The sequence below is a fragment of the Mus musculus genome, chromosome 7 (genome assembly GCF_000001635.26).
Source record: "Mus musculus strain C57BL/6J chromosome 7, GRCm38.p6 C57BL/6J".
Classification (NCBI taxonomy): Eukaryota; Metazoa; Chordata; class Mammalia; order Rodentia; family Muridae; genus Mus; species Mus musculus.
The window spans coordinates 16,607,389-16,633,137 of NC_000073.6; the positions used below are offsets into that span (position 1 = coordinate 16,607,389).

The following is a 25,749-nucleotide window of genomic DNA, read 5'->3' on the forward strand; positions in this document are numbered from 1 at the left end:
GTACTTTTTTTCCTTAATTTTCATTTTCTGTGTATGGGAGTTTTGCCTGCATGTGTGTTTGTGCACCATGTGTGCCTGGTGCCCACTGAGGCCAGAAGAGGGCACTGAATCCCTGGAACTGAGTTATAAATGGTTGTGTGCTATCATGTGGATGCTGGTAATAGAACCCAGGTCCTCTGCAAGAATATATTCTTAAATCAATCTTCTGTATGTGGGAAGGCTATACATTAGCTACAGCTAGCTGATATACTCTAATCCCAACCCTGTTTACCAACTGCAACTCAGAGTTACTAAATAATTGTAGTGATTTGGGCTAGCAAGATGGCCCAGTGGATGATAGAACTTGCTGCCAAATCTGACAACCTGAGTTTGATTAAGTTCAATCCCCAAGTCCCACATGGTAGAAGAAAAGACCTGACTCTCATAAGCTGTCCCCTGACTTCCATATATGTACCATGGCTCAGTATGTACACAGTGTATACACATGTGTAAACACACAAATATATGAACAAATGTAGTAATTATATTCAGCAATGAAACAAAACTAAGGAGCAGTGTTTTCTATCCAAACACCTGCATTTCTATGTACTTTTTAATGTTTCACATTAGCTGACCGCTGTGCTAGAAATGGAACCCAGGACCAGATGCATGCCAGACAAAAAAACTACCACTGCGCCTACACACCCAATCTCATAATTCCTATTTTTTAGTAGTAAGACAACAAATTATGGCAATAGTCTCTCTCTACATTTCCAGTTGCCTAAGAATATTCTCAAGAGAACATTTTGGCTGAGGCTGTGAGTCAGGAATGGAGCTCATGCCCAGTATCATGTGTTCCTGGTACCTCCCCAGCACTGAAGACTCACTCAAGAGGGACTTTACCTTTCTGTCTCCTAAAAAACCATGGAGAGAGGCAGTCAATACTTGGCCAAACTTCTTTCTGTTAGACAAACTTTTACCTAATTTTGTGAAGTCTGGATTTGACAAATCTGGAACAGAAATGCCCAAATTTCTCAATTTGTTGGCTACACAATATGGCAGAGCAGGAGCCATCTGATATAATCCCTTCATTCTGCAACAATTTTCCCAAATCACATAGCTGATAAGTCATGATAGGAGTTTCCTTAACATTGTTTTCTAGTTGGTTTGGTTGGGGGGGGGGGGGTGCGTTTTTGAGACAGGATCTCTTGTAGCCCAGGCTGGCCTTGAACTCAGTAAGTAGTAGGATTTCCCTGAACATCATCTCCTCCTCCCTCCACTTCTCAGGCACCAAGTTTACTAGTGTGTGCCACTATGCTTGGCTTTGTCAATATTTCTTTACTGCATGGGAAGCTTTCTGTCAATGGCTCAATTTCACTACAGTGGCCGGGAAGAGGGCAGCCCCAAGGAAGAGAACACACACAAGCCACAACTCCTGCAGAGTCTGTAACACTGCATCACTCCATTCATAAGGTAAGGTGAAGGAGTTAGGCAAGTTGGTTATTTCCAGCAAAAACAAATATTACATTCTTGTAATGATGCTTCATGGCTGAACAGACCCAGTTCTCCTCTAAGCTCAGTGGTGTTCAATATCAGAATGTCAATAAATGAAAGTCACATTGACAGGGGCCCATTTATTTTCAAGAATTCTTTGTAGATAAAGTCTGATAAAATATTGTATTAAAAGTTAAATAGAAATAAACTTTTGGGAAGATGAACATGAATGATTTGTTTGCACTTCTTAATACCAGCAATTTAAGTACTATTCAGACCATTGCTATTTGAGAGCCTAGGTCAACAATGACTCAGCTTGAAAAATTCCCTACCATTTTATAAAAGAGGTGTAAGCTGAGTTATGTAGCTAGTACAATCTGGAGACACCCCCCCCCCCCATGTTATAAACTAATTTCCATATGAATGGCTTAGAAAGTGGTAGTATTTACTTTCCATTGAAAAAAAGTATCCACAAAGGTAAGCCCAGGAAAAGCCGGATCTCAATTCTGTTTTAGTACATGACAAGGACAAGAGGGGGATCCTAGCACAGCCCCAGGTACTGAGCACTAGGCCACAGCTCTTCCAACACAGTTTGTTCTACTGAATAGAGTCTACCATCAGGGTTGGACTTCAGTCTTCAGACAGGGATATCCAACCCAGTGGAAAAGCAAGCTGTCCCCAATCCTAATTAATTAAGATATGGCCTTGACAGAAGGCAGGCCCTGCTCTTGTGTCTAATGATCTTGAAGCAGAAGCCTGCCATGTGACCCCAGGCAAGCCTTTTACTTTCCCACCTGCAAAGACTGCACTGATATTCTAGACTAGACTACAAAACTCCAGGGCCCAACATGCTATTTCTGCTAGTCACCTTCCATATACAAGCAAATAATCTTTGGGGTTTGTGAGAGGTAGATAATTTAAATAAGTGAAGTAAATGATTGATCAAAAGTCACATGGATTGGATAAATTACACCAGATGTGATAGTGCATACCTGCAATTCAAGAATTTTGGAGACAGAAGCAGAGAGATGACTCAAAAGCTACCCTCAGGTATATATCCAGATAGAGACCTGCCTGGGCTTTGTGAGAGCCTGTCTCGAAAAAATAAAAGTAAATGAACAAATGACACTGTCTAGATTGCCTGGTAGCAAACGACAGTCCTACAAAATCACAACAGCCTGCAAGAGGATCAACACCTTTCAAGAGACCACATCAGACCAAGGTTATCTTGCCCACCTCTAGCTATAATGATCTAATCTGCTGTATTGTCTCAGGAAGACTGTCCACATACACAGGCATGAGGCTACAACCTGGCACTAACTATGCAACCTAAACACTTTCCAAGTGTCCTTTTCCAAAAGTCACTCACTATTCGGGCCAGATACCTTCACCGATCTGTCTGGTATGAAGAATGAGAGTTTCTGACTTATTTGTCCTGAGGCATCATCAAGACAATTAAAAAAAAGAAGGCGATGGGCAAGGAAAAGGAGACATGAGCACAAAGAAAGGTTAGTTTTAAAGGGGGAAGGAGGAGGCTAAGAAAGGACTCTTATTGGGCTAGTTCTAAAAATCTAGACAGGCTAAGAGCCCTTACAGACATGCTAGTGCACTGAAAAAAGTCATCTGCTGCCATCACTTGCTTCACACTCCGCCCCAACTGGCAAAGGAACTGCCCCATAAGGCCAAGGCTACCACCTCACATTTCTGTAGCACCCAATTCCATCACGAAAGCAAATGTCAATTCTGGGAGTGGAGCCTTCACTACCATCAGAGAAGTCTGACAGTCCTGAAACATTAGTTCCCAGCTTAGAAGGAAAAACAGCTCTTTGTTCTTTCTGTCACTCCTCTTCCTATTATGTGAACTCAGTTTTGATGCAGAACTTTTTAGGCTGCCAGTGTCGGGAAGACTCTGGAAACACACGTTGTAGTGGTGCCGAGCACACAGTTGTTCCTGTTCTTAAGTAGGTGTCAGCTCCAAATAAGAATGAAAAAATAAGACAACTATTTGTACTGACTTGGAGAACACAAACTCTAAAATAAATACTGGAAATTGTGACATGAGACCAAAGAAACACCATTAGAAACAAACCAAAGTGTCACACAGCATCAAAATCCCCACTGTTCTTCTCAAAGCTTAAAGTCCTATAGCTCAGTGGCAGAACAAGCCTAGCAACAATGTTCAAGACACCAACTTCCAACCACACAACACAGAACTGAAAGGAAAGAAACAGGACCAGAACCCAGAAAACCTACAGTCCTATAAAGCTAGGAGAGGCACACAGATCCATTACGCACAGTCCCCCCATGTTCTTGTATACAAATACCCTAACATTGGATGAGTCAATGATCTAATTCTGTAGCTGACAGAGAAGACTTTTTATTTCGAATGTGTTCACACAGAACTATTTCTAAGCAGGTGCTGAAATAAACAGTCTGATCATAGCTCAGTTAAGAAAGAAAGTCCTTCCAGTAAATGTGCCTTCACAGCTGAATAGCTGTCTTAATATGCAATTGCCCGAGGCCATAAGGAAGAAAACCACGATAACAACAACAACAACAACAACAACAACAACAACAACAAAAGGCTTTTGATTTAGATTAACTCAAGAAACAGAATAAACCTACAATACACCAAAGGTCCTCCCCTCCCAGGGTAAAGAACAATATGATCAGATAGCTCTTTTGTAAAAAGCTACCTCTACTTCTGGATTAATTTCCTGAACCCCCACCACAAAATCATTAAAGGAACTTAAGAAACACAGGGTTAGAAAAGGTAAGAAAAGCACAGTTCACAGACAACAATCCCAAATGCACTTCTATCAGCCAGTTCTTGGCAGCCCTCTCCAACTCTACCCAACCAGGCCCCTTATAAAGTCTGGGGGCTGTCAGAACTCACCAGTGGTTCCCTGCACAGGCGCACTGGGCTCCTATGGCTGGGAGTGCTGGCTATACTAGAGGGCAGAAATCTGAGTGACACTTGGCACTCTTCCTTTCAACAACCACCACAAAATGCTTTCCAAACCCAGGCTATCACCATTTTGAAGACCAGGAAGCTAAAGCCTTCCAGGGGGCATAGGTGCAAAAGGAAGAAACCCACTGGGTCTAACCCAACCCCCAAAGATCACAGCATTAACCAAGAAGGCAAGACTACAGCTTCTGAAGACTAGAGCCCGTAAACACCAAATGTGGCCTCAGCAACCCCTGGGACATGCAAAACTTGAGAACTCAAATTTCCTTGGCCTGGAGTAAAACAAGAATATGACTTTTCAGCTGATGAAAAACCAAAAATAAACAAAAAAATACAAACTCATGAATGCTTCTGGGGGGAGGGTAGGGGCATACTGGTGTGTGGTGTGGAGGTGGAAGAGTGTAGAGCCTACAACTCGCTACAACTGCTCAGAGAGGCAAGGAGGGAAATGAGAAGAATAAAGAGTCAGGAGCAGCTGCAGTCCCCTTTCCCAAGGGCACAAAGCTGTGAGGCCCAGAGAGGGAGCAAAGAGAACATAAATGGGGCAATAGATGAATCCTATCCACCATCACTAACCTTGATGAGAGTCAGAAAAATGGGGAGACACTCCCAAGACTGCAGAGAGCTGCAACCAATCAATCCCTACCTCTGTAACAGATCTCAGGAGGACTTTGGAGGATAAAATTCAAAACACTCAGGACTCACAGAGAATCTGCAGCCTGGATCAGTGCCTAGAGTACCTCGGCTCAGTCTATCCTGGAAAATGCTGAGAGATGTATAGGACAGGGGTGTCCTCAATGGAGAACTTGTTGGTGGTGGGTGGGAAACCCTGAGAAGCAGGTGTGATGTGAGTTAAGTATTAGAAAGGGAGCCTGACAGGGTTGAGGAAAAAGGCAGAAAGCCACGAGGGAGAAAGGCAAGAAGCAAAAGAGGAAAGGAACTGAGAAACGGGTATCAAAAGAAAATGAACATCTAAACAAGAATTTGTAGACTCCAAGAAAGGGGAGACGGGGATAATAAGAAAGGAATGATACCTTCAGGTTAGAACTAAGGAAAAGGACTTAAAAGGAGGTGGAGGCAGAACAAGACAGGATCGGAGAATGAACAAAAAAAAAATCCAGTGAAAGGCTGAATGGGGGGGATGGAGGACTTAGAATTAAGAAGGACCAAACATAGAACACAAGGAGACTGGTGTTGAAGATGATCACTTTGACAGGGACAGCAACAGTAAAGTTCAAGACGATTCAAAACTATGTAGACAAATGGACAGCTCCAAAAGAGAGGAAAGAGCACCAAATAAAGAGAATGAAGGGGAAAAGCCGGTAGAAGAAAAGGGCAGAATGGGCAGCGTGTGAAGGATCAGGGTCAGAGTCATCTAAAGTGCAGAGAAACACCAGGAGCAAGGAAGACATAGGCAGCAAGTCCTAGGTGTAGATGAACTTACTGGTGATGGGTTTGTGGGGAGAGAGAGCAAATGAATGAAGCAGAGCAGAGGGGCATTGAAATAAAGGTGGGAAAGAGAGGAAACTCAACGAGAATAGAGGTGCAGAGAGAGTACAACTGAGTAGTCAGGGTTAGGGCAGAGGTCTGCTAAAGGAAATGGCAAAAATGAGACACCCTAAGGGACAGAAAAGGGGGTAAAAAGAAGAGGGCAAAAAGCCAGGCACCACAGGGGAGTGCATGCAAGATCAGAGCGCCTGCACAGGGGCAGAGTTGGCAGGCAGAAGGGTCTGGAAAAGAGGACAGGGTCTGAATGGCAAAATGGGAGCAAGCACTGAGAAGGGAAGGAAGCGAGCAAGGCGCATCAGAATCTGAGAACCGTAGGAGAAGGAGCTTAGGGACATCCTAGGAGGTGCAGAAGGTTCAGTGTTGCGACCCGGCAAAATATGGGGCAGTTGGGCCCAAATACAAGGAGGAATTATGTCCAAAGCCAAGACCGGGAGGGCAGTAGAGCAGTGCCTGTATCAACAGACCAATACGGATCTCCACGGAGGTGGAACCGCAGGTCCTAAAGGGACAGCTCCTGGGGATGCAAGATGTTCTACCGCAGGGATAATAACAGTAAATAGGCCAAAGAAGGAGAATGGGGATTTCCTCCCAAAAGTGATGCTAGCAGAAAACAGGTAAGGTAGAAGGGCCACGGATATTCAAAGTGAGCGTCAGAGGGGATACTGAGGGGTCAATGAGGAGGTAGACTGTCCCAGGAGCACAGCCGACTCCAGGAGGTGGCGAAGTAGGTATGACTGGGGGTCGGGGTGGGGGAGGAAGTGGGAAAGAAGACGGCTCAGAATTGGGAGTCGGGTATCTCGAGTGGAGGCTGAGAGACACCGAGATCCTTCACCGGGTTTGGTGGGGCGTGTGTGGAGGCAGACGCCGGGATTGCAGGGCTGCGGGGACACTAGCGAATAGGAAGGGCAAGGCGGGCCGCGCGGGCCGGGCCCGGGCATGCAGCGGCCGGGACGCGGGGACCGCGGGGCGCTGGGGGGGGCGCTCCCACCCCTCCCCCTCCGGCTCCTCCATTGTTCGCGGGCTCCGGGCCCCGCGGTCCCCGCCTTTCCCCCCACCCTTGGATCCCGCAGCGGGGCGGCGCCCGGCGCCTCGCCCGTCCCCACATTCCCCTCCGCCAGCTACGAGACACTTACCAGTCTCGGGGGCGCACTCAGCGCGGCCCCGGCCTCCGCGATCCCAGCCGCAGCGACGGCGGGCCCGGCGCCATGTTCCCCTAGCGACTCGTTCCTGAGGCGGCTGAGGCGGCGGTGGCGGCTCCGGCGGCGGGGGGCCGGGCGGACCCTCCCTCGCGGGCTCCCTCCTCCGCCTCCTCCACCTCCTCCTCCCGCCGCGCCGCGGCTCTCCCTCGGGGCGGGGGGCGGGGAGGGGAAGGGGGGAGGGGCGGGAACCAGGGGGAGGGCGGACCAGCCTCGCTCGCTCGCTCGTTCCCTCCCTCCCGCGCAATGGCGGCGGCGGCGGCGGCGGCGGCAGCGGCGTTGTCGCCTCCTTCCTGCGGCCGCCGCGGCCGTGCGCGTACTGGAGACCCTCTCGCAAGTGCGCGTGCGTTTCTGAGGGGCGAGAGATGCTGGGGCTGGGGTTGGGAAGTGGATAACGGCCCTGTGGGCCGAGCGCACCGCGAGGACCGTAGGCCGGGAGGACAGGCACGCGCGGACACCGAGGGCGCGAGTGCGCGTGCGCGCCTGAGGAAAACGCCGCTACCTCAGCGGCTGCGGCGCCAGATTTACACAGCGCGAGGACGGACACCCGCGAACTGGCACAGGAGGGCGCGGGGTGGGCTGAGTGCGCGTGCGCAGAGACGGCTGCAGCCTGCGAAGCCACCGAAGGGAGGGAGGAGCCCGCAAGGGGGGCGCGCACGGCGTCGCGCGTTCCAGGCTGCAGTACCCGCCGCCCCTCCCCACACCGCGCCGGCTCCAAGAGAAAGCCATCTCTGAGAGGCTTGGCCCGGCTCGTGAGGGCGGGGACTTAGGGCTCCATCCCGCTCGCGCGGGACCTCACTAACCAATGGAAGGCAGAGGGAGGTGGGTTCGCCTCCTGGAGCCGCAGCTTCGGGATAACGGAGGGGGTTGGGGGGACAGACGTAACGTGGGGTGGCGAGGCGGGGCTGTGAAGGAGGGAGCGTACCCAGCGAGTGAACCAATTGGGCGAGGGAAGGGGGCGTGGTCCTTCACAGCCCAACCCAGGCTCGCCGTTGGCCAGCCCAAAAGAGTGGGCGGGGACAGGGGGCACGTGCTCTTTCCCGGGCGCTGAAGAAAAACCTGTGGGCCAGGCGCGTTGATACAAGTTACTGGTGATTTCTCCCAGTGCTTGGTCTCGGGCAGAGGAAGGACAGGCCCTGCATTGCAGCCCTAGTCTCCCAAGTCAGCATCGGGCAAATGACAGCAAACCACATGTCACTTTGGGTGCTTGCAGGGGGAATGGTGATGTAAGAGGGCTCCCCTCTAACTCTGTATTCCTCTGGGAGCCCTCCGGAAGGATGGATTGTGAAAGACAGGCTTTCCCGGCGCCTCACAGAGTGTGGAATGCCTGAAGGAAGCACGTGTTTCCGATCCAGCCTTGCACTTCTTTCCAGGCTTTTCATCTGTAAAGTGGGATAACAATACTGAACTCCAAAGGGTCGCTTGGAGAATCGAATGAGGTATAATAGGCCCTATGGCCACGATTCATGGTGGGAATCCTCGAACTACTAGAACCCAGTAAAATATGGGCGATCTCCCTTATACATTAATATCTATAATAGCTGATGGATTACTCTTAGCAGAGGATTACCCACAACAATAGAAAAACGATGAATATATATTACGCTGTAATAAGAGAAATGTGGATGTGACCCTCCTAGCCACCGGTAACTGAAACATCAGAAAGCAACAGGGGAGTTAAGAGGGAACTACTGTGTCTCTAAATGAGGGTGGGGTGTAAAGGAGTGACCTACACGTATTGAGTACGCAGTAAGCATTGCTAAATAAAATTACATGGGCTCGACCAAATCCAGCAGCCAGAACTTCATGAAGTCAAAAAGGTCATGCTGTGGGTGATATTCCTGGAGTCTGCTTTAAGGTGGTTAAGGCAGCCAGTATGTATGTCTCTTTTGGCTCTCTACAAAGGCAAGAAGGAAAAATCAATATCATAAAATTTTACAGTGGAAACACAGTAATGAATTTTCATATTCTGAAAAAAAAGTTTACATGTGCTCAAATTTTAAAACACCCCAACAAATGAAGCCTCTCATTAAAGTTTGTTAGGAGGGCAGGTTCTTGTGGTGTGGGCTGAAGAGATCAACAGTTAAAAGTGGGTTCCTCTCCCATCTATAAAGATCATTACTTGGGGCTGAGGACAGAAGTCATTGGTAGAATGCTTGCATAAATACACAAGGCATTCGGTTCCATCCTAAGCACAGAGTGTCTGGAGTAAACTAAAGTTAATTTTGTTTTCTGTTTTTTGAGACAGGGTTTCTCTGTGTAGCCCTGGCTGTCCTGGAACTTGCTTTGTAGGCCAGGCTGGGCTTGAACTCAGAGAGATCTGCCTCTCCCTTCCAAGTGTTGGGATTAAAGGCATTTGCCACCATGCCTGGCTAAAGATAATTTCCATTAACATTTTTCTCACTAGCTATCCTGGCTGCCCTGGAATTTACTATGTAGCTTAGATTGGAATTGAATGTGTGACTGTGTCTGCCTCTGCTTCCTGAGTGTTGGAAAAGAATGATGTTGGAGTTGCACAAAAGAACACAAGAACAAAGCAAAAATAACTCAACCAGACAGTTTATCATTATTACTATTATTATTGGTTTGCAAACTCAGTGTTTGCAGGGAGGTGTAAAGATGGATCAGAGGTTAAGACCACTGGCAGTTCTTCAAAGACTCAGGTTATATTCCAGCTCACAACTGCCTGAAATTCCAGTTCCAGGGAAAATGATGCCCTCTCCTGGTCTCCCCAGAAACTGCACAGGCATGCGAGCAAAAACACCCATGTCTGTAAAAATAAATTTCAAGAAAAATGTGTCTGTGTGTGCGTATCAAAACCCAAACTCAACTATTGAACATACATGGCTGAGATGGCTTTTGTCTTTTATTATTGATGGAGGTAGCAACTTTGTCTTATCCCATTGATGGGAACTCGAATTCTCAATTTGACTCGATTGGCTGGCTGATCAACTAGGTAAAGGGAAAGAGGAAAATTTTAAGAAAAATGGACCTTTGTTGGACTAACTCTTTTGGATAGAAAAGGAATCCCATTCTCACATGAGTGCATGTATTACCACAACAGAGTCCAGAAAACTATAATACCCTTCCAAGGCAGAGGAATGCCGTGGTGCTTAAGAGCACCGATGCCCTTCCAAAGGACCCGAGTTTGATATCTAGCACCCACGTGGTGGCTCACAATCATCTGTAACTACAATTCCAGAGGCTCTGATGCCCTCTTAGCCTCCACTGGCACCAAGCACAAATGTGGTACACAGATATATAGGCAGGCAAACACCTCATTCACATAAAATAAAAACAAAACCCTACCAAATCCACTCTTGGGAAATATGTGAACAGACAGTATCTCACTTTGACCTCAGGTTTTTCCTTTTTGAAGTCTGCCACCTTTTCTTCTCAGGTTGAAGTCACTCTCTCAGAATAGCCGGATCCTGGAGCTTCACAGATGAGAACACTGGGCAAGGGTTGTAGTTCAGCTCCTAGAGTGCCTATCTAGCCTGTCCTGGATTCAGTCACCAGCACCACATAAATGGGGTGTGATGACACACAGTGGGAATCCTGTAATAACAGCCCTTTGGAGGTAGAGGCAGGAGGATAGGAAGATCAAGATCAACCTTGGCTACATTGTTAGTTCCAAGCCAGCACAGGCTACATGGACTCTGGTTTCACCAATAATAATAATAGGAAGAACAACAAGAAAAGGCCAAATATAAGTAGATGTTAATGAGTAATTAAATAGGAAACAAAAAGAATAGCTGGCATTCAATCTAATGGTAGTCAAAAAGGCAAAGTCCTTGTCTGCTCACTCTTGTGCTTTCAGATGTCTCTCAAGCTGGGTCAGGGAGCTGGCCCCTCTAGTATCCCAAAGAACCTGGGTATCACAGAGAGAGGGGCGGGGAGGAGAGAGAGGAGGATTTGCCTGTCTCTGCCTCTAGAGTTCTAGAATAAAAGGCATTTGCAACCGCAGCCTGGCTATTCCTATCTCTTAATTCTTTCCTATCGCTTAAGAGCGCAGATCTAGCACTCCCACAATCACCATAGATGTCACCAACAGGTCTAAGCACAAGGGAGAGGGCTCAGGAAGTGTTTGGTTGTTGTTGTTGGGTGAAGGCACCATCCGGCAAGGCCTTCCCAGCTCTGCAATTCTTTCCAGGACTTAAGTAGGCGAATGGTAGCTGAGTAAGCCAACGACAGGAAGCAGGCTTCCCTTGGGGCAGCCACCCCCGCGCACCCGGCCCCCCTTCACTCCAGGATAAACAAACATCCGACTAAACAATTAGCTGACAGAGACAAGAACGGGCTGCCGGGCTGCTGGGTTGGATCTCTATCAAGATTTCCCAAGCATAGCCCTGGAGGCCCGAGTAGCTGGAGGTCACTTCCACCAGAATGCTAGGAACCAAACGCGCTTCAGGTCTGGACGCGAATTGCAGAAATGGATGGTGGCGGCGGGGGGATTGACACGACCACAAAAGTTTTGCATAAAAATTGGCGATGCTCGGACGTATTCAGTCCCTATTCCGGAGAATTAAAGAGAGGGTCGGAACCAGGGCTGATCCTGACCAAGAGGTCGATGATCCTACAGCGCCGTCTACCCGCGGAGCCGAGAAAGCCGGTTCTCGCTAAAGCTGCGGGAGAATACTGCCAGTGATGATCTTCCTTCCTCCACTGGCCAGAAAGGCAGCCTATGATGAGGAAGGGACAAGAAGCCAGGGGTGCTCGCAATCACAGCAGAATCACAGCTCTCCAGGAAGGACTCAAGACATCTAGTGTACAGTACGCCAAATTTTGTTGGAAGGATTCACGATGAACCTATTTCTATAAATTTGTAAAATTAGCATAATCCCAGCACTTAAGAGGGAGAGGCAGGAGGACTGGGAGAATTCGCGGCCAGATTGATCTTTGACTTGCAATAGTCTGGGTACTCAAAGGCAGCACAGGAAACAGAGAAATCCTGCCTCAGAAAGCAAAAGAGAGCAGGGAAAATGAAATAAATTTCATGTAAATTTGAGTAAAGCACAGATCTCAGCTTGTTTGCCTGTTTGCTTTTGGTGCGGGACAGGTAAAAGGCAAGCTCTCTACCAATGAGAGAGGTTTTTGTTTTGTGTCCCTCCCCCCACCCCACCCCCACCCCCACCCCCACCCCCGCCCCCAGGCAGAATTTTACCAAGTTGTTTAGGCTGGTCAGTCTATACAGTTCTTTCAGGCTTGAATTTTCAGTCTTCCTGCTTCAGCCTCTGCTGATGCTGGAGTTAACAGGTTTTGGCCACCCAGCTTTATTTTGTTTGAGATGGAGTATTTTGTAGCAAAGGCTACCTCAGACTCACTATGCAGCCAACACTGGCCTTCAGCTCCTGATCCTCCTGCCTTAAGCTCTCAAGTAGTGGGATTACGGGTGTACATGTCCAGCCATCCTAGCCTGTAAATAACAGAACAGTGTGAGATCATCTCTCAGATGCCTCTTAAGAGAGAACTCTTATGCTAATCACCATGGCAACTCTTATAAAAACTTTGTTTGTTTGTTTGTTTGTTTAAGATAGGGTTTTATTGTGTACCTCTGGCTATCCTAGAACTCATTCCATAGATCAGACACTGGCCTTGAATTCAGAAATCCTCCTGCCTTTGCCTGTTGGAATTTAAGGTGTGTGCCATCATCATCCAACATAAAGAAGAAAACGTTTAGTTGGGGCTGGCTTACAGGTCAGAAGTTTAGTCCATTGCCATCATGGTGGGAAACATAAGGATGTGCAGGCAGACATGATGCTGGAGAGTTTTACATCTGGATCAACAGACAGCAGGGAGAGAGAAACAGTGGGTCCAGCTTGGGCTTTTAGGGACCTCTAAGCCCAGCCCCAGTGACACACCAACTCCAACAAGGCCACACCTCCTAGTAGTGCTATTCCCTTTAGGTTTATGGGGGGCATTTTCATTCTAACCACCACAAGTACTAAATGTAAATGGATCCGCCTGTAAATACTCTCACACATAACTCTGTTGTATAGCAGTTTCCTCAGAGTTTGAAACATTTCATTCTGAATGGAAACAAAATAGCTTCAGGAAGTCCCTGAAACTGACCGGATTCACTAGGTCTCTCTCTCCCAGAGTACTAAAAGAAGACTGAGAGAGACCAGCTGTCTAGGAGAGGCAGGATCCAGCAGAGGTGCTTGGAAGAGGTTTAGACCAATGTATTGAGCAGCCTGCAGGTTGTGCAGTGTGCTTTAGGGTCTCAGCTTTTGTGACCTGTCACCCATGCTGGGGTGGGCTTTGATGATAAATTTCTGCTCCTGAAAGTAACCTCTCACCTATAGTCCTGTAAGTAATTTCAATAAAATTCATGGTTCATTAAGTTGGACTTTGGTATATCTATACTTTGGTCTCCCATGAATCCCTATGTGGGGTGGATAGATGTGTGTGTTGCCTCTCCCCAGGAAATGTTTTGTCATACAAGTTCAGCCTTCTGAGTCTTAAGTGTTTGTGAGATCCAACCCTGATACTCTGTGTTAGGATAGAACATTGGTTCTCATGGTCATGCTGCCAGATTCTTGTTAAGAGTGTATCATCTTTGCCACATATAAAAATAAAAGCCTATAATTCCAGCGGATAGGAGGCTGAGGCAGGATTAAGAGATTCGTCAGACCAGGGGTTAGAGATATGCCTCCTTGGTCTTAGAGCACTTGTTGCTTTTGGCAGAGAACCTGAGTTCAGGCCTCAGTGTCGGGCTGCATGCCTGCCTGGCTGCTGGAATGCCAGTGGTGCTCCAGGAAGACAGGATGCATGGAATGAAGACAAGGATCTCTAGCCAGGCCAGAAGGAAAGGTTCCGAGGCGCTCTGGAATGACCTGAACGGCCAAAGAAGTACAGCTCTCCGAGGGGAAACCTAGGCAGGGCAGGCAGCCAGCTCTGTTTCATTATTGTGGCAGCCTCAGTGCTAGTGGCAGCTGTGGACAACCAGACGAGCTGCTGTGGACAGCCAGAAGCTGGAGCCAGAGCCACTAAGCCACTAAAACAGCAAACAGCAGCCAGTGGAGCAAGCCTGGCCTGCTGAGTGGAGCTGAGGTCCAGCAATGAATGCTTTGGGAGAAAAAACTCTTACCTAGAGTGTTACAGCGCAATAAAACAGCCACCCTCGGGTGATTCTTGGTGAAATAACGTATGCACTTTATTCCATGTTGATAGGGACCATTTTGATAGGGATGTTATAAATAAGCATTTGGGGATAGAGTGGGATCCAGGGGTAGATCCCTTGGCTCAGTCTGAGGTGTTAGGAATGCTTTATTTGCATGGGGAAGGACTTCAGGTGTTGTCCCTAAGTGACTGATTGTCACGGCCCTCTCGGTGGGGTGTGGTGGTTTCATGTTCCAGGACAGGTAGTGAGAGACCAAATCTTTCAAGTTCAGACTCCCATTTTAGAGAACCTGGCCTAAGTTTAAACTCGGGCAAACTAACAGGCCGGTACCTAGCATTAGTTTTCAAGTTACCCCCAACAACCCGAGCTTAGCTTGAGTCTCTAGGCTAACCTCCAACAAGATCAGCATCTCCAGGTTATTTCCTCAACGAACCAGCACCCCCAGGTTACAAGCCTGCCCCCTGTCTAATGACCAAGAAAACAGAGGAAAGCAGAAATTAAATTTATCATATGACTCCCAGCACCAGCCAATTATGTTAAAGGCCACAGTAACTTCTCAATTAGATGCTTACACACTTATCTCACTGGCCCACCCCAGCCCTTGCTACTTACTATAAAGCCTTGTCCGGATAGATGCTTGGAGCTCCTCATCACCAAAAACCGTCCTCCATGACAGCAGGGCACCGAGGGGCCGGAGCTAGCTCAAATGAAGTAAGAAGGCCCTACTGTGATTCCATCAGATCGGCTCCTATCTGTTCTTTGGGGATCACGTACATTTCCCTGGCACTACAGCAGCACCTGGCCAGTAGCTGGTTCCAACGCATGCCATTTTCAATTATGAGATTTACCGGGGATTTTGAACCTGCACCAACCTTACCAGTTCTGTCTGGTGGCCCCACACCCCAGCACTTACATGGTGGCTTACAACCATCCCTAACTCCAATTCCAGGGAATCCAATACCCTCCTCTGGCCAGGACTGTACACGGTGCACATACGTACGTACATGCAAACAAAAGACGCATGCACTTAAATCCTTGACAGAAGAGAGATCTATGTTAGCTCATTCTGTGCAATGAGATGCTATTACAAAAAACAATGAAACATCGATGAATAAGTTAATGAATGAAGTTACTGTTCAAAGAGCAAGTTTGATATATCTTCCCAAGGGAGTTTTACAGAATGGGTGCTCCAACTGACTTCTTTCAAGGTAAGTGTCCGTGTAGGTGGGTGCCATGGCATGCCTGTAGATGCCAGAGGACAACTTGGAAGTCAATTGTTTCCTTGTTGAAGGGGTTCCAGGAATTGAACTCGGGTCCCTGGGCTTGTGTGGCTAGCACTTTCTCTAGATAAGCTCTCTTACTTGCCTCACTCATTGTTTTGTTTTAGGGTCTTGAGAAGAGTCTCAGAATGGACAGGCTTGAAGTCACTATGGAGCTGTACTTTGTACTTTGGTTGTCTCGACTCCGTCTCCCTCGTGCTGGGATTACAGGCATGTACCACCATGCTCAGCTCTAATTAATGTGCCCTTACAAAGTCATTGAAGACTTTTAGGGCTGGGGACCTAACTTTCTTGATAGAATGCTCGCCTACCATGCCTGAAGTCCTGGTGGGCCACACCTCTAATCTTGACCCTTAGGAGTTACTGGCAGGAAGGTCAAAAGTTCAAAGTCATTTTTCACTACGTATTGAGTTCCAGTCAGCCTGGGATACATGAGACCCTGTCGAGAACAAAAGGGGTGGGGGAGGGGAGGGAAGCAAGGGAGGGGGAAAGGGGAAATTTCACTTGCTCCAGAATTTCTCAAACACTTCCTATTGGCCATTTTCCCCTTTTTTTATTTTATGTGTTTGGGTGTTTTGCCTAATGTATGTCTGTGCACCTTGTATATGCCTGCTGTCTAGAGGGGCCAGAAGGGTGTGTTGGATCCTCTGGAACTAGAGCTGGCACAGGGGTACTGGGAATTGAACCCCAGGTTCTCTGGAAGACCAGTCAATGTTCCCAACCACTGAGCCATCTCTCCAGACCCCAAAGTCAACCTGAACAGTTTGCTACTTTGTTTGTTAGACAAGGTCTTTTGCTGGTCTGGAACTCTCACCAAGTAGACAGACTAGACCAGTAGCAGGCCAGTTTTCCATGGCTAATCTTGGTTGTAACCTCAATTGAGCAATGCCTTATCAGATTGACCTGTGGCCAAGTCTGCAGGGCATTATCTTGATTGCTAATTGATGTGGGAGGGCTCAGCCACTGCAGGTGGTGTCACTCCAGATGGGGTTGGGGGATGGGGGTGGAGACTAAGCTATATAAGGAACCTAGCCTTCTGGGAGCCTGGAAGCAACCCAGTAGGCAGCATTCTTCAAAGGTCTCTGCTTTAGTCCCTCTGTCCAGGCTCTAGCCTTGAGGCCCTCCTTGGCCTCCTTTTAACAGTTGACCTGTAAGCTGAATTACACCTTTCCTCCCCAACTTGCCTTTTTTTTTAAATTAGATATTTTCTTAGTTTACATTTCAAATATTATCCCCTTTCCTAGTTTCCTCTCTGAAAATCCCCTATTCCCCCCCCCTACTCCCCCTGCTCCCCAACCCACCCACTCCCACTTCCTGGCCCTGGCTTTCCCCTATACTGGGGCATAGAATCTTCCGCAAGACCAAGGGCCTCTCCTCCCATTGATGGCCGACTAGGCCATCCTCTGCTACATATGCAGCTAGAGACACGAGCTCCGGGGGTACTGGTTAGTTCATATTGTTGCTCCTCCTATAGGGCTGCAGACCCCTTCAGCTCCTTGGGTACTTTCTCTAGCTCCTCCATTGGGGGCCCTGTGTTCCATCCTATAGATGACTGTGAGCATCCACTTCTGTATTTGCCAGGTACTGGTATAGCCTCACAGGAGACAGCTATATCAGGCTCCTGTCAGCAAAATCTTAAAAATATGGAACGCTTCATGAATTTGCATGTCATCCTTGCTCAGGGGCCAGGCTAATCTCTATATCGTTCCAATTTTAGTATATGTGCTGCCGAAGCAGCACCCCAGCTTGCTTTTAGCTGGTGATTTTGTTGTTGTTTTTAGGATAGAAATTGGTACAGAGGATAGGCGTTGCTGCAGGCAGACCTGACCATGTGCTGTTTGTGCTTTAGAATGTTCTTCAGGAGAAAGGAGGAGGATTTTCAAGCTTTGGGCTGGAAAAGCCACCGCATGCTCAGAGCTCAGCGAGCTGTTGTGTGGACTTGGAAGATAATGCTGAGAGCAGTTCTTAAGCAGTAGGCCTGACTTGTAAAGTGCTAGCGGTGGGAATGGGAAGGTAGAGAGGGTCGGGATCCAAGTCTCTGTCATGACCATTTGTGTATAATGTATCTGAATTAGGAATCTGTCATTAGGACTGGGAGGTGGTGGCACACACCTTTAATCCCAGCAATAATGAGGCAGAGGTAGGCAGATCCATGAGTTCAAGGCCAGACTGGTCTACAAAGTGAGTTCCAGGACATCCAGGACTACACAGAAAAACCCTGTCTCAAAAGAATAGGTAGGTAGGTAGGTAGGTAGGTAGGTAGGTAGGTAGGTAGATAGATAGATAGATAGATAGATAGGTGTCCCAGAATGATGGACTTTCCAAGAACAGCTTCCTACCTTCCTTCCTTCCTTCCTTCCTTCCTTCCTCCCTCCCTCTCGCTCTCTCTTTCTTTTTAAAAAAATTAAAATTAAAATTTTATTTGTGTGTGTGTGTGTGTGTGCATGCATGTGTGTGCGTGTGCATATGCACATGAATACAGGTGCCTACAGAAGCCAGAAGAGGCTCTGAGAGCCCTTGAACCTAGAGTTGCAGGCCATTGTGAGCCACTCAGCCTGGTTTCCAGGAACCAAACTCTAGGCCCCTGGAAGAGCAACAAGCATTCTTAACCACTGAGCTCACCGACCACCACCACCACCACACCCCCCACCATCCTCTCTCTCTCTCTCTCTCTCTCCCTCTCTCTCTCTCTCTCTCTCTCTTCCTTTGAGACAGGGACTCCGTAGTGGCCTTGAACTCACAGGACTCCTCAGACTTAGAGCACTGCAGGCAAGAACCACCACACCTAGATTTTGGGGACTCAGGATAGCATTTTCATACTGGTCATGTTGAGCAGCCTTTCCCTTCCCTGCCCTATCTCCACCCATCTCCATATGTGCCGTTGGAATAACATCATCTCCGATGTGCTCTTCTGAATCTTTTGTCTCCTACTTGTAACCTTGGGCTTTTCTACCCTCACCCAGTTCCCGGATAATGACTTGGAGACTTGTGTTTTATAAATAAATGCCTAGGCCATAGACTTTGGCTTGTTTCCCAACTAGCTTGGAACTTATATTAAGTTTATACTATTCTATGTCTGCCACATGGCTGGTAACCTCAGTTTCATATGTCCAACTTCCAGAAGAGGACATCAGATCTTATTATAGACAGCTATGAGCTATCATGTAGTTTCTGGGAATTGAACTCAGGACCTCTAGAAGAGCAGCCAGTGATCTTAACCTCTGAGCCATTTCTCTAGTCCTGATATATATTTTTTTCATGTTTGCCTTTTGACTCCCAGGCTAGCATCTAACTCCGTGTATCACCTGTACCTTAGTTACTTTTCTGTTGCTGTGAAGAGGCACCATGACCAAGGCAGCTTAGAAAGGAAAGCATTTAACTGGGGGCTTGCATATAGTTACAGAGGATGAATCCACGGTCATCGTGGTGGGGAGCATGGCAGCTGACATGGAGGCATGGTGCTGGAGAGCAGTAGCTGAGCGCTTACACGCTGGGGCAACAACAGAGAGAGAGAGAGAGAGAGAGACAGAGACAGAGACAGAGACAGAGACAGAGACCTTTATATTTCTTTGCAAAGCTTTTGACCTTAGCTTGTTCCCCAACTAGCTCGTAACTTATATTAACCTGGTTATGCTATTCTATGTCTGTCACATGGCTAATACCTCTCCTCAGTTTCATACATCCAACTTCTGAGTCTGGGTGGTGAATTCCTGGGCTCTCTCTCTGGCTCTCTCTCTCTCTCTCTCTCTCTCTCTCTCTCTCTCTCTCTCTCTCTCCCCAGAGTTCCTCTCTCTCTGCCAGGTGTCCCATCTTACTATCCTGCCTTTTGCTATAGGCCATGGCTTTTTATTTGAACCAATCAGGAGGTGCCTTAGGTAGGTAAAGAAGGATAAACACACACCTTCACACAGTGTACAAAAGTATCATTCCAACACTTACTGATGAGCCATCTCTCCAGCCTCCGTTTGATTTCTTGAGACAAAGCATCCTATATCCCAGACTTGAGACAAAGTATCCTATATCCTAGACTTGAGACAAAGTATCCTATATCCCAGACTTGAGACAAAGTATCCTATATCCCAGACTGGCCTCATACTTGCTCTGTAATCAAGGAAGACCTTGAACTCTTTAGATCTTTTTGCCTTCAACCCCAGCATTCTGGAGGCAGGGGCAGGAGGATCATCACAAATTATAAAGTGTAGCCTGGTTTACTTAGTGAATATCAGGCCAGCCTGGTCAACATATCCAATGAGTCATATTAGCGGCATACAATTTACTTTTATTTTTTCATTTTTATAGTTTTTGGTTAGACAGTATCTCCAAGTACAAAGGCTGGCCTTGAACTTCTAACACTTTTGCCTCTGTGTAATCAGTGCTGGAATTATAGGTGTATATGGCTATGTTCTATTTCAAGCTCACAATTTATCATTAATGTATTTTATCATTAATTTATTTAGTTTTGAGACAGGGTCTCTCTACGCAGCCCTGGCTAGTCTGAAACTTGCTTGCTATGTATACCAGGCTGGCCTCAAGCTCAAAGGATGCCCATCTCTGCTTCTGGAGTGCTTAAAGTCCAGGGACTTAAAGGGATTAACGTCCTCTGTCACCCCCCTTGGCTATTCCTATTATTGTTGACATGGAGTCTCCGTATGTAGGTCCGGCTGGCTTTGAACTGAACCTGGAAATCCTCTTGCCTCCTATTGAACATTTGGTCACTTGGTTTGTTTCTGTGGTCCACCCCTGTAATCACAGCACATGGGAAGTTGAGGCAGCAGGATGAGGACACCAAGGGAGTCCTCCACAATAAACCTAGTTTTAGGCATTTCTCGAGTATATGGGAACATGTCTGAAAACAAAAACAAAACAAAACAAACTAAAGCCAAAACAACAACATTGCCAGCAGGGTGAGTGTTGTGGGGTGGGGCAGATTGCTGCCTGTCTGGTGGCCCGAGGCAGGGAGGTCACAGAAGGGCTGGGCTGGCTTATGAATAAGAAGGAAAGGGGCCCCTGTTTGTTTCTATTGCCATATAACATTTCACTGAATGAACATACCTTATCTTTTCACTTTATGCTTCACGTGGGAGTTTTTTAAAAAATACACCAGCCAGAGTTTATTGTAGGTTCCTCTGCTTTCCCCAGGGACAGAAGACAGGCTCGTGCCCAATGAACATAATCAACAGCTAACTCAAATGTACCCCTAGCTCAGAGCTATTAGCTGAAGCCGCACTCCTCATCGCCAAAGAATCCCCATCAGGACCAGCAGCAGCCTGTGGGAAGGATCCAAAATATCTGATGCCTAGACCCATTCCAGACTGTGGATTATCAACCCAGCCTGATAACCCAGCCTGTGGGTAGCCACATTCTCCCATAGGTGGCGCTGTTTCCCTGTTTTCTTTGTAATGACGTAGAGCAAACCTAAGACTTCATCTGTGTTGGGGAATGAAGGCTTTGCCACCGACCTCCATTGCTAGACCTGTTTTCCTTTGTATGGTTATTTTTACATCTTATTCTCTGATTTTAGTTTATGTTCCCTGAAGTAGAAAACCTAATTTCTTAATGTCTGTGTTTTTTTCCACGAGGATATAAAACCAGCAGAAGATGCTCAGGGTACCACCCAGCTTATGCCCTGCATCTCCCGTTCACAGTCTTTGCCCTACAGGAAGTCCCAGGTCACCTGCGATGAAGGTGTGGACGATTCTCCACTGCAGAGAATGGCAAGATCTCACTCTGGTATTGGTTTTGAGGGAAGGTTTAAAATGCACGGTGAGATAGAAGGACAGAGTATGGAGACACAAATCTACGAAGCAATTATGCTATGGATTGGTGGTGACGAAAGTAAGAAATGTGAGGGAAAAACATTGAACTATTTAATCTACCACTGCAGACTCTTGAGTAGGAGAATGGGCGACTTTCTGGAAACCTTTTATTATTATTATTTTTAGATTATTTTATTTTATGTGTTGTGAGTGGGGTCCGAAGAGGGTGCCAGATATCCTAAAACTGGAGTTAATGGATGTTTGTGAGCCATCATGTGGCTTACAATCACCTGAATTACAGCAAGAGGGGATCAAAGCCTTTGGCCTCCAGAGACATTGGTACTTATATGCAGGAGCTTGCACTCATGCGCGCGCGCGCGCACCACACACACACACACACACACACACACACACACACACACACACTGAAAAAAAATATTGTTTAAAAGTGAAGTTAGACTGAGTCCACGCCCCCTATATCTTGGGTCTCTTCCTCTGCCTCCTTTTTTGTAAATTCTTCTGTGGGCTTGGTGGTGTGCCCCTGGTGAGATGGGAAGACAATGGGACCCTTGGAGCTTGCTGGCCAAGTACCCTAACTTACTCAGTGAAGTTCTTAGCCAATGGGAGACGGTCTCAGAAAAAAAAAAGTCTTAGAAATATCCCCAGGTTGTCTCATGATCTTCATTCTTACCACACAGAAATACACACATTTACACACATAAAATAAATTAAAATATAATATAAATTTAAACTTCACTTTTGGGTGATCTTTATTATCTATTGTGGGGGTGGAGCGCCCACATACCATTGCATGTGAGTGAAAGTTAGGAGACAGTTTTTGAGCATTCTCTCCTTTCACTGTGTGGGTCCAGCACCTCCAACTATGTTCTCAGGATTACAGTGGGGTGGGGGGACGCCTTTATGACTGAGCCCAATAAACTTCACTTTTAGATGTGAAGTTGCTTAGTGATGTAGGCTGGGTTGCCCTGACAGTCCCTGAAGTTGACGTGCAGAACTAATTTATAATCCCATCTGTGAGTTGGGTCTTCACATTCCTGCAGCGCCCCCAGCTCCCGATTATGGTTAAGTGTAATTACCAAGCATGAACACTAGGGGGCAGCTCATCACCACGAGTGTTTCCGAAGACCTACCTGGACTTGACAGGTTAGTAAATTCCATCTGGCTCCCTGTAAAATCACAGGCGTGAGTGTTTGCATTTAGAGCTGGAAGTCAAGTTAGAGAAGAGCCTGTGAAACTTCAGTGTGGTTGCAGACCATTCAAGGTTAATTGGTTAATTGGTTTTAGTTTCAGTCTTTTGTTTTGGTTTTTTAGTAGTGTGTATGTGCCTTCAGGTGGGTACAGGTGGGTGGGTGGGTGTGTACATGAGCGCAGGTCAGAGGCGTTAGATCTGAGCAGAGATGGAGTACACTCTGTCTCTGTAAGGAAGTGGGTGCTCAGAATTATACTGAGGTCCTCTGCAAGAGTGGTCCAGGCTTCTAACCAATGAGCTATATCTTGGCCCCCAAAGGTTCTTGTTTAACAATAGATTCTAATTCTTCTGGTGGAGCCTGAAGACCTCCCGTCCCTCCCTCCCTCCCTTCTTCCCTCCCTCCCTCCTCTACAAGTTCCCCTGAGCAGAAGTGAGGGGCATCTATCCCCTTGGCTCCTAACATGCTGGACTGGAAAGGTGTAGCACTAGACCTGCACGATCTGGCTAATGTGCAAACCATGAGGTTAGTCATGCAGGAGTATTAGATGAGCCCTCACTGAAGAGTATTTAAAGCAAAGCAAAACAAAAAGTTGACCAGTGTTCTTTAAAAATGTTAATGTCGTGCAGGTATGGCGGTAGTAGCTGCATCCTGGCCCTTGGCTGGCAGGAGCTCAGAAATTCCAAGCTACCTAAGGAGACCCTGTCTCAGGCAAAACAAGAACAACATATCGAAGGAGGCAGGGTAACACAACCTATGGTCCCAGCACTCTTGAGAAGGAGGAAGAGGAGGAGGAGGAGGTAGAGGTGGAAGAGGAAGAAGAACCAAGGCCAGCCTGGGCTGTGTAGCAAACTTAAGGAGAGCCTTGGCTACATGATAAGATGGTCTAAGAAAGCAAAACAACAACAAAAGTCAAGACAAAAAACCTGGAGCCATTCTACATCCTACTTCCACAGATATGGGGACATTTTACTTGATTTTTCTGAAGCAAAACATGATGGTAAAGATGGTAAGTTTCAGATGAGGCACAGGCATCAGAGGCCCAAGTGCCTACCAGGTTAGGTCCTCCTCAATTTTTTGTTGTTGAGACAGGGTTTCCCTGTGTGGCCCTGGCTGTCCTGGAACTTGCTCTGTAGACCAGGCTGGTCTTGAACTCTCAGAGATCCTGCTGTCTCTGCCTCCTTAGTGCTGGGATCAAAGGCGTGCTCCACCACATCCTCCTCCTCCTCGCTTTTGAGCATTTTTTTTCTCATATGCTAAGCTGGAGGAAGTTCGACATTAGTTACACATGGCAGCCCTCCTATCTTGTTAGACATCATTAATCGAGTGTGGCCCAGGAGAGGTGTTTACAAGTGAACCAGACACTTGCAAGTCTTTAAAAAAAAAGTGTGTGTACTTTAGTTCCTTAGGTCTATGAAAATAGGACTGGAGGGTGGAGGCATTTAGTCTAGGCTCAGCCAGGTGTGGCTGATTCACTATAAAAGGGGCTGCCTGGCCCCTTCTCTCTCTTGCCTTCTTGCTCTAGTTCTGTCATCTTGCTCCTTACCCCTCTCTTCCCATTCTCCTCCCTCCTCCCTCCACATGCCTCCACAGCCTCCCCCACCCCTCTCTGCCTTTCTCTGTCTATATTCCCTCAACTCCCCTCCCCATGCCTTGAATAACCTCTATTCTATACTATACCGTTGTGTGGCTGGTCCCTCAGGGGGAAGGGATACCTCGGCATGAACCTGTAGAGGCACCCCTTCCACCACACCATACCTCCCCGCCACCAAACATATTCCTTCCCCTCCCTCCCTTATCTCCTTATAAAACACAATCGTGGGAAGCTGAGAAGGAGCAGGTGTGTAGAAAGGGTTTTTAGAGGAAAGGGCTGCACTGATGGGAGAGACTGGAGGTGTAAACAAAAATAGGAAAACCTAAATACCTATAAGACTCCATTTACTACCTCTAAATTGGTTTGTTTTGTGTACTTGACATAAAGTTCTACAAACACACACACACACACACACACACATACACACACACACACACACACAGAAATACACACATATAAAGGTCACAAATGGCCAGCCTATTTAGTAGAATTTTAAAAGATTCACAAAAGGTGTTATAGGGGCCGGAGAGAGCTGATTCTGTGGTTAAGAACGCTTTTATTATTGACAAAGACCAGGGTTCAGTTCCCAGCACCCACCCAGTGGCTCACAATCATCCACAACTCCAGATCTTGGGGCTTTGGCGCCCTCTTCTGGCCTCTGTAGGCACCAGGTACACACACACTTGGGCAAAGTACTCACAGAAAATAAAAATAAAGACATCCACCACAAAAAAAAATCTAAATTGGTAATTCACGATCATTAATGAGAGTTCTGAAAAACTACACATGGGTTCAAAGCATATTCTAAATACAATAAGAAATCTATTTTGAAATCTTTTTTTTTTTTTTTTTTTTTTTTTTTTTGATGCAGAACACTCAGCTTCCGGCGAGAGTTGGAGAGGAAGCGCTCTCAGACCATCACGGGTGTGCCTGGATGCAGGTGCAGTCTCCCATCCTGAACAGTTCTTAACCTGGGGATGAAGGACCGCCTACTTATTTATTGAAAGTACACATTCTTTTTTCAAAGATTTATTTATTATATGTAAGTACAGTGTAGCTGTCTTCAGATGCTCCAGAAGAGGGCATCAGATCTCATTATGGGTGGTTGTGAGCCACCATGTGGTTGCTGGAATTTGAACTCAGAACCTTCGGAAGACCAGTCAGGGCTCTTAGCCGCTGAGCCATCTCGCCAGCCCTATTTTGAAATCCTTTAGAGGCTATAATAAAAGCCAAGATCATTCTAGGAATAACTTTCTACTAAATTCTATGTCAAGGGGAAATAGCAGGTCCTGGTCCTGTTTTAAGGTAAAAGCAGAGGGGAAAAAGGATGTTCTGGGCTATATTCAAATTTCCCGTTTGTAACCAGGCATGGTGGTGCACACCTTTAGTCCCAGAAGAGGTAGGTAGATCTCTGTGAGTTCAAGACTAGCCTGGTCTCCATAGCAAATTCTAGGACAGCCAGAGATACATACAAAGAGGAAGACCCTGTCTCAAAAAAATGTTATTTTCTCCTTTGTAAAGGCTGTGTTCCTCTAAGAGGCCACACTCACCAGGATCATGCTTGGCTTTCTTTTTTCCGCCTTCACGCTTACACCCATGTGCAAACTGCCTTTATTCTATGAGCCAGTCCTAAGATTCATAT

At 47.0% G+C, this 25,749-nt stretch overlaps 1 protein-coding gene, 1 long non-coding RNA gene and 1 other non-coding gene across 6 annotated transcripts in view; 1 reads left to right on the forward strand and 2 right to left on the reverse strand.

The window, feature by feature from the left end:
• Arhgap35 (Rho GTPase activating protein 35) overlaps positions 1–7,605 on the reverse strand; it is a 120,521-nt gene extending 112,916 nt beyond the window's left edge. For 2 of the 3 annotated variants that reach the window (XM_006539809.4, XM_011250512.3), the window contains exon 1: positions 7,084–7,280. The gene's annotated coding sequence lies outside the window, so the exon portion shown is untranslated. Of the gene's footprint in view, positions 1–7,083 lie in introns of all 3 variants that reach the window. The other variant, NM_172739.4, reaches the window with a different exon arrangement.
• On the forward strand, positions 6,436–25,255 carry Gm29443 (predicted gene 29443). 2 transcript variants are annotated; one of them, NR_136928.1, is made up of 3 exons: positions 6,436–6,564; positions 15,657–15,759; positions 24,979–25,255. It is a non-coding gene; the product is annotated as a predicted gene 29443 (long non-coding RNA). The 2 variants fall into 2 exon arrangements; NR_136929.1 differs by lacking the exon at positions 6,436–6,564 and adding an exon at positions 6,652–6,678.
• Gm24708 lies at positions 17,187–17,289 on the reverse strand. The gene has a single exon (XR_003946917.1). It is a non-coding gene; the product is annotated as a U6 spliceosomal RNA (small nuclear RNA).
• Positions 25,256–25,749: the final 494 nt, after the last annotated feature.